The sequence below is a fragment of the Coturnix japonica genome, chromosome 25 (assembly GCF_054131305.1).
Source record: "Coturnix japonica strain WE chromosome 25, WE-NBRP24, whole genome shotgun sequence".
In the NCBI taxonomy this organism is placed as follows: domain Eukaryota; kingdom Metazoa; phylum Chordata; class Aves; order Galliformes; family Phasianidae; genus Coturnix; species Coturnix japonica.
The window spans coordinates 701,189-720,448 of NC_140687.1; positions in this window are offsets into that span (position 1 = coordinate 701,189).

Genomic DNA, 19,260 nt, shown 5'->3' on the forward strand with positions numbered 1-19,260 from the left:
CAGTTGTGGGGCAGATGATGACACCTGTGGGGCGGGAGGTGGATGTTTTGGGGAAGGAGGTTGAAGTTGTGGGGAGGGTGGTGGCACTTGTGGGGCGGGAGGTGGCACTAGTGGGGCAGGAGTTGGCACTTGTGGGCTGGGTCATAGCACTTGTTGGGCAGGGGTTGGCACTTGTGGGGCAGGAAATGTTACTTGTGGGGCAAGAAGTGGCTCTTGAAGGGCAGGAGGTGGCACTTGTGGGGCAGGAGTTAATTCTTGTGGAACAGGAGGTGGCACTTGTGGGCCTGGAGGTTGCACTTGTGAGGCGGGAGGTGGAAGTTGTGGGGCGGGTGGTGGCAGTTGTGGGGCTGGAGGTATCACTTGTGCGGCAGGAAGTGGCACTTGTGGAGCAGAAGGTGGCACTTGTGGGGAAGAGGTGACACTTGAGGGGCAGGAGCTGGCACTTGTGGGGCAGAAGTTGGCACATGTGGGTCGGGAGGTGGCACTTGTGGTGCGGGAGGTGGAACTTGTGGGGCGGGAGGTGGAACTTGTGGGTCAGGAGTTGGATTTGTGGGGCGGGTTGTGGCACTTGTGGGGCGTGTGGTGGAAGTTGTGGGGCGGGAGGTGGCTCTTTTGAGGCAGGAGGTGGCACTTGTCGGCCAGGAGATGGAAGTTGTAGGGCGGGAGGTGGCACTTGTTGGGGGGGTGGTGGCAATTGTGGGGCAGGAAGTGGCACTTGTGGGGCAGGAGGAGGCACTTGTGGGGCAGGAGGAGGCTGTTGTTGGGCGGGAAGTGGAAGTTGTGGGGTGGGAGGTGGCACTTGTGGGGCTGGATGTGGAAGTTGTGTGGCAGGAGGTGGCACTTCTGGGGCTGCAGGTGGCACTTGTGGGGTGGGTGGTAGAACTTGTGGGGGGTGAGGTGTAACTTGTGGAGCGGGAGGTGACAACTGTGGGAAAGGAGGAGGCACTTGTGGGTCGGGAGGTGGCAATTTTAAGGCGGGAGGTGGCAGTTGTGGGGCGGGAAATGGAACTTGTGGGGCAGCATGTGGCACTAGTTGAGCAGGAGGTGGAAATTGTGGGGCGGGAGGTGAATGATATGAGGCAGGAGGTAGCGGTTGTGGGGCAGGAGGTGGCACTTATGGGGCATGAGATGGTATTTGTTGTGCAGTAGGTGGCACTTGTGGAGTGGGAGATGGAAGTTGTGGGGCAGGAGGTGACACTTGTGGGGCGGTTGGTGGATGATGTGGGGCAGGAGTTGGCACTTGTGGGGCAGGAGTTGGAAGTTGCAGGGCAGGATTTGGCATTTGTGGGGCAGGAGGTGGCACCTGTTGGGCAAGAGGTGGCACTTGTGGGGCAGGTGCTGGCACTTGTGGGGCAGGAATTGGCACTTGTGGGGCAGGAGGTGGATGATGTGGGGCAGGAGGCTGTCTTTGTGGGGTTGGAGGTGGCACTTGTGGGGCAGGAAGTTGATGATGTGGGGCTGGAGCTGGCATATGTGAAGCATGAGCTGACACTTCTGAAGCAGGAATTGGCACTTGTAAGGCAGGAGGTGGAACTTGTGGGGCGGGATGTGGCACTTGCGGGATGCGAGGTGGCACTTGTGGGGCAGGAGTTGGCACTTGTGGGTCAGGTGGTGGTACTTCTGGGGCAGGATCGGGCACTTGTGGGGCAGGATGTGGAAGCTGTGGGACGGGAGGTGGAAGTTATGGGGTGGGAGGTGGAAGTTGTGGGGCAAGAATTGGCAATTGTGGGGCAAGAAGTGGCAATTGTGGGGCAGAGGGTGGCACTTGTTCGGCAGGAGGTGGCACTTGTTGGACAGGACGTGGCAATTGGGAAGGACGTGGCACTTGTGGGGCAGGAGCTGGCACTTGTGAAGCATGAGCTGGCACTTGTTGGGCAGGAGCTGGACATGCAGGGTGACAGGTGGCACTGGCGGGGCAGGAGGTGGCACTTGTGGGGCAGGTGTTGGCACTTGTGGGGCAGGAGGTGGAAGTTGTGGGGCGGTAGGTTGCACTTGTGCGTGGGAGGTGGATGTTGTGGGGCAGGAAATGGCACCTGTGGGGCAGGAGGTGGCGCTTTTGGGGGAGGTGGTGGCATTTGTTGGGCGAGAGGTGAAACTTATGGGGCAGGAGGTGGCACTTGTAGGTCAAGAGGTGGAACTTGTTGGGCAGGAGGTGACACTTGTGGGGCAGAAGGTGTCAGTTGTTTGGCGGGAGGTGGCACTTGTGGGGCAGGAGGTGTCAGTTGTTTGGCGGGAGGCGGCACTTGTGGGGCAGGAGGTGGCACTTGTGGGGAAGGAGGTGGCACTTGTATGGCAGGAATTGAAACTTGTGGGGTGGGATGGGGTACCTGTGGTGAAGGAAGTGGCACTTGTGGGGCAAGAGCTGGCACTTGTGAAGCATGAGCTGGCACATGTGGGGCAGGAATTGGCACTTGTGGGGCAGGAGCTCTAAATTGTCTGGCGAGATATGGCACTTGTGGGGCAGGAGGTTGCACTAGTTTGGAAGGAGGTGGCACTTGTGGGGCAGAAGGTGGATGATGTGGGGCAGGAGCTGGGAATTGTGAAGCATGAGCTGTCACTTTTGGGGCAGGAATTGTCAGTTGTGCGGCAGGAGTTGGCACTTGTGGGGTAGGATGTGGCACACGGGCAGGAGTTGGCACTTGTGTGGAGGGATGTTGAAGTTGTTGGGCGGGAGGTGGCACTTGTGGGGCTGGAAGTGGCAGTTGTAGGGCTGGAGGTGGCACTTGTGGAATTGGAGTTGGCACTAGTGGGGCAGAAGGTGGAAGTTGTGGGGAAGTATTTGGCACTTGTGGGGCAAGAGGTGGAACTTGTAGAGCAGGAGGTGGCATTTGTGGAGCATGAGTTGACACTTGTAAGGCAGGAGGTGGCACTTGTGGGGCAGGAGGTGGCACTTGTGGGGCAGGAGGTGGAAGTTGTGGAGCGGGAGGTGGCATTTGTGGGGCGAAAGGTGGCATTTGTGGGGCAGGAGGTTGCACTTGTGGGGCAGGAGGTGGCACTTGCAGGGCGGAAATTGGAACTTGTTGGGAGGGAAGAGGTACTTGTGGGGTAGGAAGTGGCTCTTGTCAGGCAATAGGTGGCACTTTTGGGGCAGGAGGTGGAAGTTGTGGGGCGGTAGGTTGCACTTGTGCGTGGGAGGTGGATATTGTGGGGCAGGAAGTGGCACTTGTGGGGCAGGAGGTGGCGCTTTTGGGGGAGGTGGTGGCATTTGTTGGGCGAGAGGTGAAACTTATGGTGCAGGAGGTGGCACTTGTATGTCAAGAGGTGGAACTTGTTGGGCAGGAGGTGACACTTGTGGGGCAGGAGGTGTCAGTTGTTTGGCAGGACGTGGCATTTGTCGGTCGGGAGGTGGCACTTGTGGGGCAGGAGGTGGCACATGTGGGACAGGAGGTGGCACTTGTGGGGCAGGAGTTTGGACCTGTGGTTTAAGAAATGGCATTTGTTTGCAGGAGGTGGTACTTGTGGGGCAGGTGGTGGTACCTGTGGGGTGGGGGTGTAACTTGTGGGGCAGGAGGTGGTGATAGAGGGACGGGAGGTGGCATTTTATGGCGGGAGGTGGCACTTGTAGGGCAGGATGTGGAAGTTGTGAAGCGGGAGGTGGCACTTGTGTGGCGGGAGGTGGAATTTGTGGGGTGGTATGCAACAGATGTGGGGCAGGAAATGGCACTTGTGGGGCAGGAGTTGGTAAATGTGGGACAGGAGGTGGTACTTGTGGGGCAGGAAATGGCACCTGTGGGGCAGGAGTTGGAACATGTGGGGTAAGAAATGGCACTTGTTGGGCAGGAGGTGGCACTTGTGGAGCGGGAGGTGGTAAATGTTGGGCAGGAGGTAACACTTGTTAGACGAGAGTTGGAACTTGTGGGGCAGGAGGTGGCACTTGTGGGGTGGGAGGTGGCACTTGTGGGGCGGGATATGGAACTTATGGGGCAGGAGTTGACACTTTTGGGGCAGGAGGCAGATGTTGTGGGGCTGGACATGGCACTTGTGGGGCGGGAGTTGGATGATGTGGAGCAGCAGCTGGCACTTGTGGGGCAGGAGGTGGAAGTTGTGGAGCGGGAGGTGGCATTTGTGGGGTGAAATGTGGCACTTGTGGGGCAGGAGGTTGCATTTGTGGGGCTGGAGGTGGCACTTGTGGGGCGGAAATTGGAACTTGTTGGGAGGGAAGAGGTACTTGTGGGGCAGGAAGTGGCTCTTGTCGGGCAGGAGCTGGCACTTGTGGGGCAGGAGTTGGAATTTGTGGGGTGGTTGGTGGAACATGTGGGGCAGGAGTTGGCACTTGTGAGGCAGGAGGTGGCACTTGTGGGGCAAGAGGTGGCACTTGTGGGGCATGAGCTGGCACTTGTGGGGCAGGAATTGGCACTTGTGGGGCAGGAGGTGGAACTTGTGGGGCGGGATGTGGCACTTGCGGGATGCGAGGTGGCACTTGTGGGGCAGGAGTTGGCACTTGTGGGTCAGGTGGTGGTACTTCTGGGGCAGGATCGGGCACTTGTGGGGCAGGATGTGGAAGCTGTGGGACGGGAGGTGGAAGTTATGGGGTGGGAGGTGGAAGTTGTGGGGCAAGAATTGGCAATTGTGGGGAAGAAGTGGCAATTGTGGGGCAGAGGGTGGCACTTGTACGGCAGGAGGTGGCACTTGTGGGACAGGACGTGGCAATTGGGAAGGACGTGGCACTTGTGGGGTGGGAGGTGGCACTTGTGGGGCAGGAGGTGGCACTTGTGGGGCAGGAGGAGGCTGTTGTTGGGCGGGAGGTGGGACTTGTGTAACAAGAGGTGGAAATTGTGCGGTGGGATGTGGCACTTGTGGGGCAAGGGGTGGCACTTGTGGGGCAGGAGGTGGAAGTTGTGGGTCAGGAGGTGACATTTGTGGAACAGGAGGTGGATGATGTGGGGCAGGAGGTAGCAATTTTGGGCCGGGACGTGGCACTAGTGGGGCGAGATGTTGCACTTGTTGGGCGGGAGGTGGCACTTTTGGGGCATAAGGTGAAAATTGAGGGACATGAGGTGGCACTTGTGGGGCAGGAGTTGGCACTTGTGTGGTAGGAGGTGGATGATGTGGGGCAGGAGGCTGTCTTTGTGGGGTTGGAGGTGGCACTTGTGGGGCAGGAAGTTGATGATGTGGGGCATGAGCTGGCATTTGTGAAGCATGAGCTGGCACTTGTGAAGCAGGAATTGGCACTTGTGGGGCAGGAAGTGGCTCTTGTCGGGCAGGAGCTGGCACTTGTGGGACAGGAGGTTGCACTTGTGTGTCAGGAGGAGGAAGTTGGGCGATCAGTGACACTTGTGGGGCAGGAGGTGGATTATTTGGGAAGGGAGGTGGCAGTGGTGTGGCAAAATGTGGCACTTGTGGGGCAGGAGCTGGCACTTCAGGGGAATGAGCTGGCACTTGTAGGGCAAGAATTGGCACTTGTAAAGCAGGAGGTGGAACTTGTGGGGCGGGATGTGGCACTTGCGGGATGCGAGGTGGCACTTGTGGGGCATGAGCTGGCACTTGTGGGGCAGGAATTGGCACTTGTGGGGCAGGAGGTGGATGATGTGGGGCAGGAGGCTGTCTTTGTGGGGTTGGAGGTGACACTTGTGGGGCAGGAAGTTGATGATGTGGGGCAGGAGCTGGCATTTGTGAAGCATGAGCTGGCACTTGTGAAGCAGGAATGGGCACTTGTAAGGCCGGAGGTGGAACTTGTCGGGCGGGATGTGGCACTTGCGGGATGCGAGGTGGCACTTGTGGGGCAGGAGTTGGCACTTGTGGGTCAGGTGGTGGTACTTCTGGGGCAGGATCGGGCACTTGTGGGGCAGGATGTGGAAGCTGTGGGACGGGAGGTGGAAGATATGGGGTGGGAGGTGGAAGTTGTGGGGCAAGAATTGGCAATTGTGGGGCGAGAGTTGGCACTTGTGGGGCAGGAGGTTGCACTTGTGGGGTGGGATGTGGTACTTGTGTGGCGGGAGGTGGCACTTGTTTGGGGGGGTGGTGGCAATTGTGGGGCAGGAGGTGGCACTTGTTGGGCGAGAGTTGCAATTGTGAGACGGGAGGTGGCAATTGTGGGTCACGTAGTGGCACTTGTGGGTCAGGAGGTGGTACTTGTGGGGCGGGCGGTGGAACTGGTGGGGCTGGAGGTGGCACTGGTGGGGCAGGAGGTGGCAATTTTGGAGCAGGACGTGGATTATGTGGGGCGGGAGGTGGCACTTGTGGGGCGGGAGGTGGAACTTGTGGGGCGGGAGGTGGAACATGTGGGGCGGGAGGTGGAACTTGTGGGTCAGCAGTTGGATTTGTGGGGCGGGTTGTGGCACTTGTGGGGCGGGAGGTGGCACTTGTGGGGCGTGAGGTGGAAGTTGTGGGGCAGAGGCTGACAGCTGTGGGGCGGGAGGTGGCAATTTTGGAGCAGGACGTGGATTATGTGGGGCGGGAGGTGGAACTTGTGGGGCGGGAGGTGGAACTTGTGGGGCGGGAGGTGGAACTTGTGGGGCGGGAGGTGGAACTTGTGGGTCAGCAGTTGGATTTGTGGGGCGGGTTGTGGCACTTGTGGGGCGTGAGGTGGCACTTGTGGGGCAGGAGTTAATTCTTGTGGAACAGGAGGTGGCACTTGTGGGCCTGGAGGTTGCACTTGTGAGGCGGGAGGTGGAAGTTGTGGGGCGGGTGGTGGCAGTTGTGGGGCTGGAGGTATCACTTGTGCGGCAGGAAGTGGCACTTGTGGAGCAGAAGGTGGCACTTGTGGGGAAGAGGTGACACTTGAGGGGCAGGAGCTGGCACTTGTGGGGCAGAAGTTGGCACATGTGGGTCGGGAGGTGGCACTTGTGGTGCGGGAGGTGGAACTTGTGGGGCGGGAGGTGGAACTTGTGGGTTAGGAGTTGGATTTGTGGGGCGGGTTGTGGCACTTGTGGGGCGGGAGGTGGCACTTGTGGGGCGTGAGGTGGAAGTTGTGGGGCGGCAGGTGGCAATTGTGGGTCAGGAGGAGGCATTTGTGAGGCAGGAGGTGGATGATGTGGGGCAGGAGGTGGCACTTGTGGGGAAGTAGGTAGCACTTGTGGGGCAGGAAGTGGCACTTGTGGGGCAGGAGGTGGCACTTGTGTGGCAGGAGGAGGCACTTGTGGGGCAGGAGGAGGCACTTGTGGGGCAGGAGGAGGCACTTGTGGGGAAGTAGGTACCACTTGTGTGGCAGGAGGAGGCACTTGTGTGGCAGGAGGAGGCCGTTGTTGGGCGGGAAGTGGAAGTTGTGGGGCGGGAGGTGGCACTTATGGGGCTGGATGTGGAAGTTGTGTGGCAGGATTTGACACTTCTGGGGCTGCAGGTGGCACTTGTGGGGTGGGTGGTAGAACTTGTGGGGGGTGAGGTGTAACTTGTGGAGCGGGAGGTGACAACTGTGGGACAGGAGGAGGCACTTGTGGGTCGGGAGGTGGCACTTTTAAGGCGGGAGGTGGCAGTTGTGGGGCGGGAGGTGGCACTTATGGGGCAGGAGATGGTATTTGTTGTGCAGTAGGTGGCACTTGTGGAGTGGGAGATGGAAGTTGTGGGGCAGGAGGTGACACTTGTGGGGCGGTTGGTGGATGATGTGGGGCAGGAGTTAGCACTTGTGGGGTAAGGGTTAGCACTTGTGGGGTGGGAGGAGGTACTTGTGGGGCGGGGGGTGGCAATTGCTGGGTGGGAAGTGGCAGTTGTGGGGCAGTAGGTTGAAGGTTTGGGGCAGGAGGTGGCACTTGTGGGGTGGAAGGTAAGAAGATTTGGGGTGTGACGTGGAAGTAGTGGGGCGGGAGGTGGCACTTGTGGGGCGGGAGGTGGCACTTGTGGGGCGGGAGCCGGCAATTGTGCGGAAGGACGCGACAAATGTGGTGCAGGAAATGGCACTTGTGGGGCAGGAGTTGGCACTTGTGGGTCAGGTGGTGGCACATGTGGGGCGGGGGTCGACGTTGTGGGGCAGGTGTTGTAACTTGTGGGGCAAGAGGTGGCCATAGAGGGGCGGGAGGTGGCACTTGTGGGGCAGGACGTGGCACTTGTGGAGCGGGAGGGGGCACTTGTGGGGCCTGAGGTGGCACTTGTAGGGCAGGAGGTGGAAGTTGTGATGCAGGAGGTGGTACATGTGGGGCGGGAGGTGGAAGTTGTGATGCAGGAGGTGGTACATGTGGGGCGGGAGGTGTAAGTTGTGATGCAGGAGGTGGTACATGTGGGGCGGGAGGTTGAAGTTGTGATGCAGGAGGTGGTACATGTGGGGCGGGAGGTGGAAGTTGTGATGCAGGAGGTGGTACATGTGGGGCGGGAGGTGGAAGTTGTGATGCAGGAGGTGGTACATGTGGGGCGGGAGGTGGAAGTTGTGATGCAGGAGGTGGTACATGTGGGCCGGGAGGTGGAAGTTGTGATGCAGGAGGTGGTACATGTGGGGCGGGATGTGGCACTCGTGAGCAGGGAGGTGGCACTTGTGGAACTTGTTGCAGGTGTAACTTGTCGGGCAGGAGGCGGCTCTTGTGGGGCTGGAGATTGATGTTGTGGGTCAGGAGGTGGCACTTGTGGGGCAGGAGTTGGATGATGAGGGGCAGGAGCTGGCACTTGTGGAGCATTAGCTGGCACTTGTGGGGCAGGAATTGGCACTTGTGGGGCAGGAGGTGGCACTTGTTGGATGGGAGGTGGACGATGTGGGGCAGGAGTTGACGCTTGTGGGGCAGGATGTGGCACACGTTGCCAGGAGTCGGCACTTGTGTGGCGGGATGTTGAAGTTGTGGGGCTGGAGGTTGCACTTGTCTAACAGGTATTGTCACTTGTGGGGGAGGAGGTGGATGATGTGGGGAAGGAGGTGGTCTTTGTGGGGTAGGAGGTGGCACTAATGGGGCATGAGCTGGCACTTGCGGGGCAGGAATTGGCACTTGTGGGGCAGGAGGTGGATGATGTGGGGCAGGAGGCTGTCTTTGTGGGGTTAGAGGTGGCACTTGTGGGGCAGGAAGTTGATGATGTGGGGCATGAGCTGGCATTTGTGAAGCATGAGCTGGCACTTGTGAAGCAGGAATTGGCACTTTTGGGGCAGGAGGTGGTAATGTGGGGTGGGAGGTGGAATTTGTAAGGCGGGAAGTGGCACTTGTGGGGCAGAAATTTGCACTTATGGGGCAGGAGGTGGCACTTGTGGTGCAGGTGGTGGTACTGATGGGGCAGGAAATTGAGCTTTTGGGGCAGGAGATGGCACTTGTGGGGCGTAAGGTGGAACTTATGGGGCAGGAGGTGGAACTTGTGGAGCAGGAGGTGGTACTTGTGGGGCGGGAGGTTGGAGTTGTTGGGCAAGAGGTGGCATTTTGAGGCAGAAGGTGGCATTTGTGTGGCAGGAGGTGGCAATTGTGGGGCACGAGTTGGAAATTGTTGGGCAGGAGGTGGAAGTTTTGGGGCAGGGTTTGGCAGTTGTAGGGCGGGAGGTGGCACTTGTGGGCCAGGAGGTGGAAGTTGTAGGGCAGGAGGTGGCACTTGTGGGCCAGGAGGTGGAAGTTGTAGGGCAGGAGGTGGCACTTGTGGGGCAGGAGGTGGCACTTGTTGTATGGGAGGTGGTTGATATGGGCAAGGAGGTGGCAATTGTGCGGTTCGAGGTGGCACTTGTGGAGCAGGAGATGGAAGTTGCGGGGCAGGAGTTGGCACTTGTGGGTCGGGAGGTGGCACTTGTGAGGCGGGAGGTGGCACTTGTGGGGCAAAATGCAACACTTGTGGGGCAGGAGTTATAACTTGTGGGGCAGGAGGTGGAAGTTGTGGAACAGAAGGTGGCACTTGTGGGGTGGGTGGTGGCACTTGTGGGCGGGATGTGGCACTTGTGGGGCAGAATGTGGCACTTGTAAGGCAGGACATTGAAATTGTGGAGCAGGTTGTGGCACTTGTGGGGCAGGAGGTGGAAACTGTGAGGCAGGAGGTGGTAATGGTGGGGCAGGAGGTCGCACTTGTGGGCCAGGAGTTGGAAGTTGTGGGGCGGGAGAATGAAGTTGTGGGGCGGGATGTGGAACTTGTGAGGCAGGAGGTGGATGTTGTGGTGCGGGAGGTGGAAGTTGTAGGGCGGGAGGTGGCACTTGTGGGGCGGGAGTTGGAAGTTGAGTGACGGGAGGTGGCACTTGTGGGGCAGGTTGTGGAAGTTGTGGGGCGGGAGGTTGCACTTGTGAGACAGGAGGTGGCACTTGTGGGGCGGGAGGTGGAAGTTGTGAGGCAGGAGGTGGCACTTGGGCAGATTGCGTCACTCGTGGGCAGGGAGGTTGCACTTGTGGGGCAGGAGGTGAAAGTTGTGGGGCAGGAGGTGGCATTTGTAAGGCAGGAAGTGGCACTTGTGGGGCAGAAATTGGCACTTCTGGGGCAGGAGGTGGCACTTGTGGTGCGGGAGGTGGCACTGATGGGGCAGGAAATTGAGCTTTTGGGGCAGGAGATGGCACTTGTGGGGCGTAAGGTGGAACTTATGGGGCAGGAGGTGGAACTTGTGGAGCAGGAGGTGGTACTTGTGGGGCGGGAGGTTAGAGTTGTTGGGCAGGAGGTGGCATTTTGAGGCAGAAGGTGGCATTTGTGTGGCAGGAGGTGGCAATTGTGGGGCACGAGTTGGAAATTGTTGGGCAGGAGGTGGAAGTTTTGGGGCAGGGTTTGGCAGTTGTAGGGCGGGAGGTGGCACTTGTGGGGCGGGAGGTGGCACTTCTGGGGCAGGAAATGGAGCTTTTAGGGCAGGAGGTGGAACTTGTGGGGCGGGAGGTGGAACTTGTGCAGAAGGAGGTGGTACTTGTTTGGTGGAAATTGCAAATTGTTGGGAGGGAAGAGGTACTTGTGGGGCAGGAAGTGGCTCTTGTCGGGCAGGAGCTGGCACTTGTGGGTCAGGAGGTGGCACTTGTGGGTCAGGAGGAGGAAGTTGGTCAGTCAGTGACACTTGTGGGGTAGGAGGTGGATTATTTGGGGGGGAGGAGGCAGTGGTGTGGAATAATGTGGCACTTGTGGGGCATGAACTGGCACTTGTGGGGCAGGAATTGGCACTTATGGGGCAGGAGGATGTCTTTGTCGGTCAGGAGGTGGCACTTGTGAGCAGGAAGTGAATGATGTAGTGCAGGAGCTGGCACTTGTGAAGCATGAGCTGGCACATGTGGGGCAGGAATTGGCACTTGTGGGGCAGGTGGTGGCACTTGTTGGGTGGGAGGTGGACGATGTGGGGCAGGAGGTTGCACTTGTGGAACAGGTATTGTCACTTGTGGGGCAGGAGGTGGATGATGTGGGGCAGGAGGCTGTCTTTGTGGGGTTAGAGGTGGCACTTGTGGGGCAGGAAGTTGATGATGTGGGGCATGAGCTGGCATTTGTGAAGCATGAGCTGGCACTTGTGAAGCAGGAATTGGCACTTGTGGGGCAGGAGGTGGAACTTGTGGGGTGGGAGGTGGAATTTGTGGGGTGGGAGGTGAAACTTGTAAGGCAGGAGTTGGCACATGTGGGGGGGGAAATGGCACTTGTGGGGCAGGAAATGGCACTTGTTGTGCAGGAGGTGGCACTTTTGGGTTTGGAGGTGGATGATGTGGGGCAGGAGGTGGAAGTTGTGGGGCAGGATTTGGTACTTGTGGGGTGGGAGGTTGCACTTGTGGGGCGGGAGTTGGCACTTGTGGGGCGGGAGGTGGCACTTGTGGGGAGCGATGTGGCACTTGTGGGCGGGAGGTGGAATTTGTGGAGAGGGAGGTGGCACTTATGGGGAGGGAGCTGGAAATTGTGGGGCGAGAGGTGGCACATGTGGAGCAGGAGCTGGCACTTTCGGGGCAGGAGCTGGCACTTGCACGGCAGGAGGTGGCACTTGTGGGTCGGGAGGTGGCACATGTGGGGCAGGAGGTGGCACTTGTGGGATGGTAGGTGGAACTTGTGGGGCAAGTCTTGGAACTTGTGCTGCAGGAGATATCACACGTTGGGCAGGAGTTGGTACTTCCTCAAAGAAACCCATAGCGACCCCATAGTCACCCATAGCGCCCCATAGGAACACAAAGATACCCCATGGAGCCCCATAGACACCCCATAGTGACCCATAGGGGCCCAAAGAGACCCCAGAGCACCCCATAGCTACTCCATAGTGCCCCATAGCAGCCCATGGAGCCACATAGACACTCCATTGTGCCCCACAGCACCCCATTGCACCCCATAGGGACCCATAGACACAGCATACTTCTCCATAGAGCCCCATAGACACCTCATAGTTCCCCACAGCACCCCATAGCAGCCCACAGTGCCCCATAGACACCACATAAGGCCCTACAGCCACACCATAGAGCCCAATTGAACCAAATAGACACCCCATATCGCCCCATAGTGCCTGTAGACACCCCATATCGCCCCATACTGCCTGTAGACACCCCATAGAGCCCCATAGAAACTCACTGAACCCCATACAGACCCCATGCAGACCCCATAGAGCCCCACAGACAACCCATAGATCCCCAAAGACACACCATAGAGCCCCATAGGGACCTCATAGCGCCCCATAGAGACCCCATTCTTCCGCATAGAGCCCCATAGCAAACCATAGCACCCCATAGTCACCCATAGCGCCCCATAGGAACCCAAGGATACCCCAAAGCACCCCATAGCCACCCTACAGCACCGCATAGCCACCCCATAGAGCCCCATAGACACCACATAGTGACCCATAGTGACCCATAGGGGCCCAAAGAGACCCCATAGCACCCCATAGCTACTCCATAGTGCCCCATAGCAGCCCATGGAGCCTCATAGACACTCTCTTGTGCCCCACAGCGCCCCATTGCACCCCATAGAGACCCATAGACACTATTCTGCTCCATAGAGCCCCATAGCACCCCATAGTGCCTCACAGCACCCCATAGCACAACATAGTGCCACATAGACACCACATTAGGACATATAGCCGCGCCATAGAGCCCCACAGACATCCCATAGAGCCCCGTAGGCAACCCATTGTGCCCCATAGAGCTCCCATAGCCACCCATAGAAACTAGTTTACCAAATAGACACACTATAGCGTTCCATAGACACCCCATAGAAACCTCAGAACGCCCCATAGAGCTCCATAGGCACCCCATAGAGCCCCATAGAGAACCCATAGAGGCACATAGCAACCCATAGGGGGGACATTGGGACACATAGGGACACATAGGGAGACACTGGGACCCATAGGGTGACATTGGGACACATAGGGACACCATGGATTACATGGTTGATACAACCCATGTTGTATGTTTTCATGTTTATCAACATGGTTGATGTGGGTCAGATCTATGGGGCAGGAGCTGCTGTGGGGCACATGTGGGTCAGATCTATTGGGCCGGAGGTGCTGTGGGGCTGATGTAGGAAAGATCTATGGGGCAGGAGATGCTTTGGGGCAGATGTGGGTCAGGTCTATTGGGCTGGAGCTGCTGTGGGGCACTTGTGGGTCAGATCTATGAGGCAGGGGCTGCTGTGGGTCAGATCTATGGGGCAGGAACAAATGTGGGCCTGATGTTGGTCAGATTTATGGAGCAGGTGCTGCTGTGTTGCAGATGTGGGTCAGATCTATGTTGCAGGAGCTGATGTGGGGCAGATGTAGGGCATATCTATGGGGCAGGAGCTGCTGTGAGGCTGATGTGGGTCAAATCTATGGGGCAGGAGCTGCTTTGGGGCTGATGGTGGTTAGATCTATGGGGCAGGAGCTGCTTTGGGGCTGATGGTGGTTAGATCTATGGGGCAGGAGCTGCTGTGAGGCGCATGTGTGTCAGACCTATGGGGCAGGAGCTGCTGTGGGGCGCATGTGGGTCAGATCTATGGGGCAGGAGTTGCTGTTGGGCAGATGTGGGACATAACTATGGGGCAAAATCTGCTGTGGGGCTGATGTGGGTAAGATCTATGAGACAGGAGCTGCTGTGGTTCAGATCTATGGGGCAGGAGCAGCTCTGGGGCACATGTGGGTCAGATCTATGTGTTAGGAGCTGCTGTGGGGCACATGTGGGTCAGATCTATGGGGCAGGAGCTGCTGTCAAGATGATGTGGGTCAGATCTTTGGGTAGGAGCTGCTGTGGGGCAGATCTGGGTAAGATGTATGGGGCAGGAGCTGCTGTGGGTCAGATGTGGGTCAGATCTATGGGGCAGGAGATTCCGTGGGGCAGATGTGGGTCAGATCTATGGGGCAAAGGCTGCTGTGTGGCAGATGTGGGTCAGATCTATGGGGCAGGAGCTGCTGTGGCTGATGTGGGCCAGTTCTATTGGGCAGGAGATGCTGTGAGTCAGATGTATGAGGCAGGAGCTGCTGTGGGGCAGATGGGGGTCAGATCTATGGGGCAGGAGATGCTGTGGAGCAGATGTGGGTCAGATCTATGGGGCAGGAGCTGCTGTGGGGCAGATGTGGGTCAGATCTATGGGGCAGGAGCTGCTGTGGGGCTGATGTTGGTCAGATCTTTGGGGCAGGAGCTGCTGTGGGTCAGATGTGGGTCAGATCTATAGGTCAGGAGCTGCTGTGGCTGATGTGGGCCAGTTCTATGGGGCAGGAGATGCTGTGAGTCAGATGTATGAGGCAGGAGCTGCTGTGGGGCATATGGGGGTCAGATCTATGGGGCAGGAGATGCTGTGGAGCAGATGTGGGTCAGATCTATGGGGCAGGAGCTGCTGTGGGGCTGATGGGGGTCAGATCTATGGGCAGGAGCTGCTGTGCTGCACATGTTGGTAGGGTCTATGGGGCAGGAGCTGCTGTGGGGCAGATGTGGGTCAGATCTATGGGGCAGGAGCTGCTGTGGGGCTGATGTTGGTCAGATCATTGGGGCAGCAGCTGCTGTGGAGCAGATCTGGGTAAGATCTATGTCGCAGGAGCTGCTGTGGGGCAGACGTGGCACATATCTATGGGGAAAAATCTGCTGTGGGGCTGATGTGGGTCAGATCTATGGGGCAGGATCTCCTGTGGGGCTGATGTGGGTCAAATCAATGGGGCAGAGCTGCTCTGGGGCACATGTGGGTCAGATCTATGGAGCAGGAGCTGCTGTGGGGCAGATTTGAATCAGATCTATAGGGCAGGAGCTGCTGTGGGTCAGATCTATGGGCAGGAGCTGCTGCGGGGCACATGTGAGTTAGATCTATGGGGCAGGAGATGGTGTGGGGCAGATTTGGGTCAGATGTATGGGTCAGGAGCTGCTGTGTTGCTGATGAGAGTCAGATCTATGGGGCATGGGCTGCTGTGGTTCAGATCTACGGGACTGGAGCTGCAGTGGAGCACATGTGGGTCAGATCTATGGGGTAGAAGCTGTTGTGGGGCTGATGGGGGTCATATCTATAAGGCAGGAGCTGCTGTGGGGCTGACTTGGGTCAGATCTATGGGGCAGGAGCTGCTTTGGGGCTGATGGTGGTTAGATCTATATGGCAGGAGCTGCTGTGGGGCTGACTTGGGTCAGATCTATGGGGCAGGAGCTGCTTTGGGGCTGATGGTGGTTAGATCTATATGGCAGGAGCTGCTGTGGGGCACATGTGGGTCAGACCTATGGGGCAGGAGCTGCAGAGGGGATGATGTAGGTCAGATCTATGGGGCAGGAGTTGCTGTGGGGAATATGAGGGACATATCTATGGTGCAAAATCTGCTGTTGGACTGATGTGAGTCAGATCTATGAGTTTGGAGCTGCTGTGGGGCACATGTGGGTCAGATCTATGGGGCAGGAGATGCTGTGGGGCTGATTTGGGTCAGATCTATGGGGCAGGAGATGCTGTGGGTCAGATCTATGGGGCAGGAGCTGCTGTGGGGAACATGTGGGTCTGGTCTATGGGGCAGGAGCTGCTGTGGGCACATGTGGGTCACAATGGGACCCATATGGGGACAAAGGGAGACATCATAGAGACTCATAGGGACCTATTGGGACCAATAGGGACCCAAAGAGAGACATAGAGACCCCATAGAAACCCATGGAGACCCCATAGAGGCACAAAGTGACACATAGAGGGACACCAAGACCCATAGAAACCAGATAGAGACTCCATATAGACACATAGGAACACATAGAGACCCTACTGGACAGTGAGACCACATATAGACTCATAGGGACACATTAGGAGCCATTAAGACCCATAGGGACACATAGGACGACTTTGAAACTTATAGATACCCAAAGGAAGACATTTGGGCCCAGAGATAACCATAAGAGACCCCATAGAGACCCCATAGGGGCACATAGCAACCCATAGGGGGGACATTGGGACACATAGGTACACATTGTGACCCGTAGGAAGACACTGGGACCCATAGGGGGACATTGGGACACATAGGGACCCAATGAATTACAGTGGGGGACAGTGAGACCCATAGAGATACATAAGGACCCCGCTGAGACCCATAAGAGACCCCATAGAGGCACCTAGGGACCACATTGAAACTCATAGATACTTGTAGGAAGACATTTGGGCCCAGAGATATCCATAAGAGACCCCACAGAGACCCCATAGAGGCACATAGCAACCCATAGGGGGGACATTGGGACACGTAGGGAAACATTCTGACCCATAGGGAGACACTGGGACCCATATGGGGACATTGGGACACATAGGGACCCCTTGGACTACAGTGGGGGACAGCCAGACCCATAGAGACACATAGAAACCCCGCTGAGACCCATAAGAGACCCCATAGAGGCACATAGGGACCACATTGAAACCCATAGATAGCTATAGGAAGATATTTGGGCCCAGAGATACCCATAAGAAACCACATACAAGCACATAGCAACCCATAGGGGGGACATTGGGACACATAGTGACCCATAGGGGGACATTGGGACACATAGGTACACATAGGGAGACACTGGGACCCATAGGGGGACATTGGGACACATAGTGACCCCATGGATTAAAGTGGGGGACAGTCAGATCCATCGAGACACATAGGGACCCTGCTGAGACCCATAAGAGACCCCATAGAGGAACATAGCAACCCATAGGGGGGACATAGGGACACATAGGGACACACCGTGACCCATGAGGAGACACTGGATCCCATAGGGGGACAATGGGACACATAAGGACCCCATGGATTACAGTGGGGGACAGTGAGACCCATAGAGACACATAGGGAACCCGCTGAGACCCATAAGAGACCCCATAGAGGCACATAGGGACCTAATGTAACCCATAGATACCCACAGGGAGACATTTGGGCCCAGAGCTATCCATAAGAGAGCCCATTGAGGCACATAGCAACCCATAGGGGGGACATTGGGACACATAGGGACACATAGTGACCCATAGGGAGACACTGGGACCCATATGGGGATATTGGGACACATAGGGACCACATGGATTACAGTGGTGGACAGTGAGACCCATAGAGACACATAGGGACTTCGTTGAGACCCATAAGAGACCCCATAGAGGCACATAGGGACCACATTGAAACCCATAGATACCCTTAGGAATACATTTGGGACGATAGTTACCCATAAAAGACCCCATAGAGACCCCATAGAGGCACATAGCAAACCATAGTGGGGACATTGGGACACATAGGGACCCCATAGAGAGACATAGAGACATATAGGGACCCATTTAGAGGCATAATAACCCCATAGAGTCCTATAGGGACACCCAGAGATCCATAGGGAAACATTGGGACCCACAGGGGCTGTGTGGGAGATTGGTAATCACAGCCTGAACCTCTGATTAATCAGCTGAGGCAAGTGTGGGGTCAGCTGCGGGAGCACAGGTGAGAGTAATGGAGCTGTGCTCCCGGGAGGGCTGGAGCTCGACTCCACCTCCTCTGAGACCTCATTTAAGGGCTGACCCTCACTCGAGCCGCTTTCCATTATCTTTCCGAGCTCCCTGTTACCGGGTGAGGTCCCAGAAGACTGGAGGCTTGCCAACGTGACTCCCATTTCCAAGCAAGGTTGTCAGGAGGATCCGGGCAACTCCAGGCCTGTTAGCCTGACCTCGGTGCCAGGGAAGGGAATGGAACGAATTGTCTTGAGGGAGATGACAGATGCGGCAGGTGTGGGATGAGCAGGAGATCAGACCTAGCCAGCATGGGTTCGTGAAGGGCAGCTCCTGCTTGACCAATCTGATCTCCTTCTACGATCCTGTGACCCATCTGATGGATGAAGGAAAGAAAGAAAGGCTGTTGATGTGCTCTACTTGGACTTCAGCAAAGCCTTCACAACTGTCTCCCATGCTATTCTCCTACAAAAGCTGGCAGCCCTTTTCCAACCTTGAGAATTCTGTGATTCTGTGAGGCAGCATCTCTTGGACATCGCTCTGCAGTGAAGACCGCCCCAGCTTCCTCAGCGAAGGCATCACCACTGGTGAGTTTCTCTCTCGCTTAGAACCTCTGTATATTTATACCATCTTTGTTACCATCTGTATAGTTACCACCTAGACAGGGGGACATAGAGAGACACTGGGACCCCTAGGGACCCATAGAGATCCAGAGGAAGACATTGGGACCCATAGAGAGACACTGGGACCCATAGGGACACATAGAGAGACACTGGGACCCATAGGGACACATAGAGACCCATAGACAGTCATTGGGAGCCATAAGGATAAATTGAGACCCATAGAGACCCCATTGAGACCCATAGTGCCTCAAAGAAACCCATAGCGACCCCATAGTCACCCATAGCGCCCCATAGGAACACAAAGATACCCCATAGAGCCCCATAGACACCACATAGTGACCCATAGGGGCCCAAAGAGACCCCATAGCACCCCATAGCTACTCCATAGTGCCCCATAGCAGCCCATGGAGCCTCATAGACACTCTCTTGTGCCCCACAGCGCCCCATTGCACCCCATAGAGACCCATAGACACAGCATACTGCTCCATAGAGCCCCATAGACACCCCATAGTTCCCCACAGCGCCCCATTGCACCACATAGGGACCCATAGACACCCTATACTGCTCCATAGAGCCCCATAGCACCCCATAGTGCCTCACAGCACCCCATAGCACAACATAGTGCCACATAGACACCACATAAGGACATATAGCCGCGCCATAGAGCCCCACAGACATCCCATAGAGCCCCGTAGGCAACCCATTGTGCCCCATAGAGCTCCCATAGCCACCCATAGAAACTAATTTACCAAATAGACACACTATAGCGTTCCATAGACACCCCATAGAAACCTCAGAACGCCCCATAGAGCTCCATAGGCACCCCATAGAGCCCCATAGAGAACCCATAGAGGCACATAGCAACCCATAGGGGGGACATTGGGACACATAGGGACACATAGTGACCCATAGGGAGACACTGGGACCCATAGGGTGACATTGGGACACATAGGGACACCATGGATTACATGGTTGATACAACCCATGTTGTATGTTTTCATGTTTA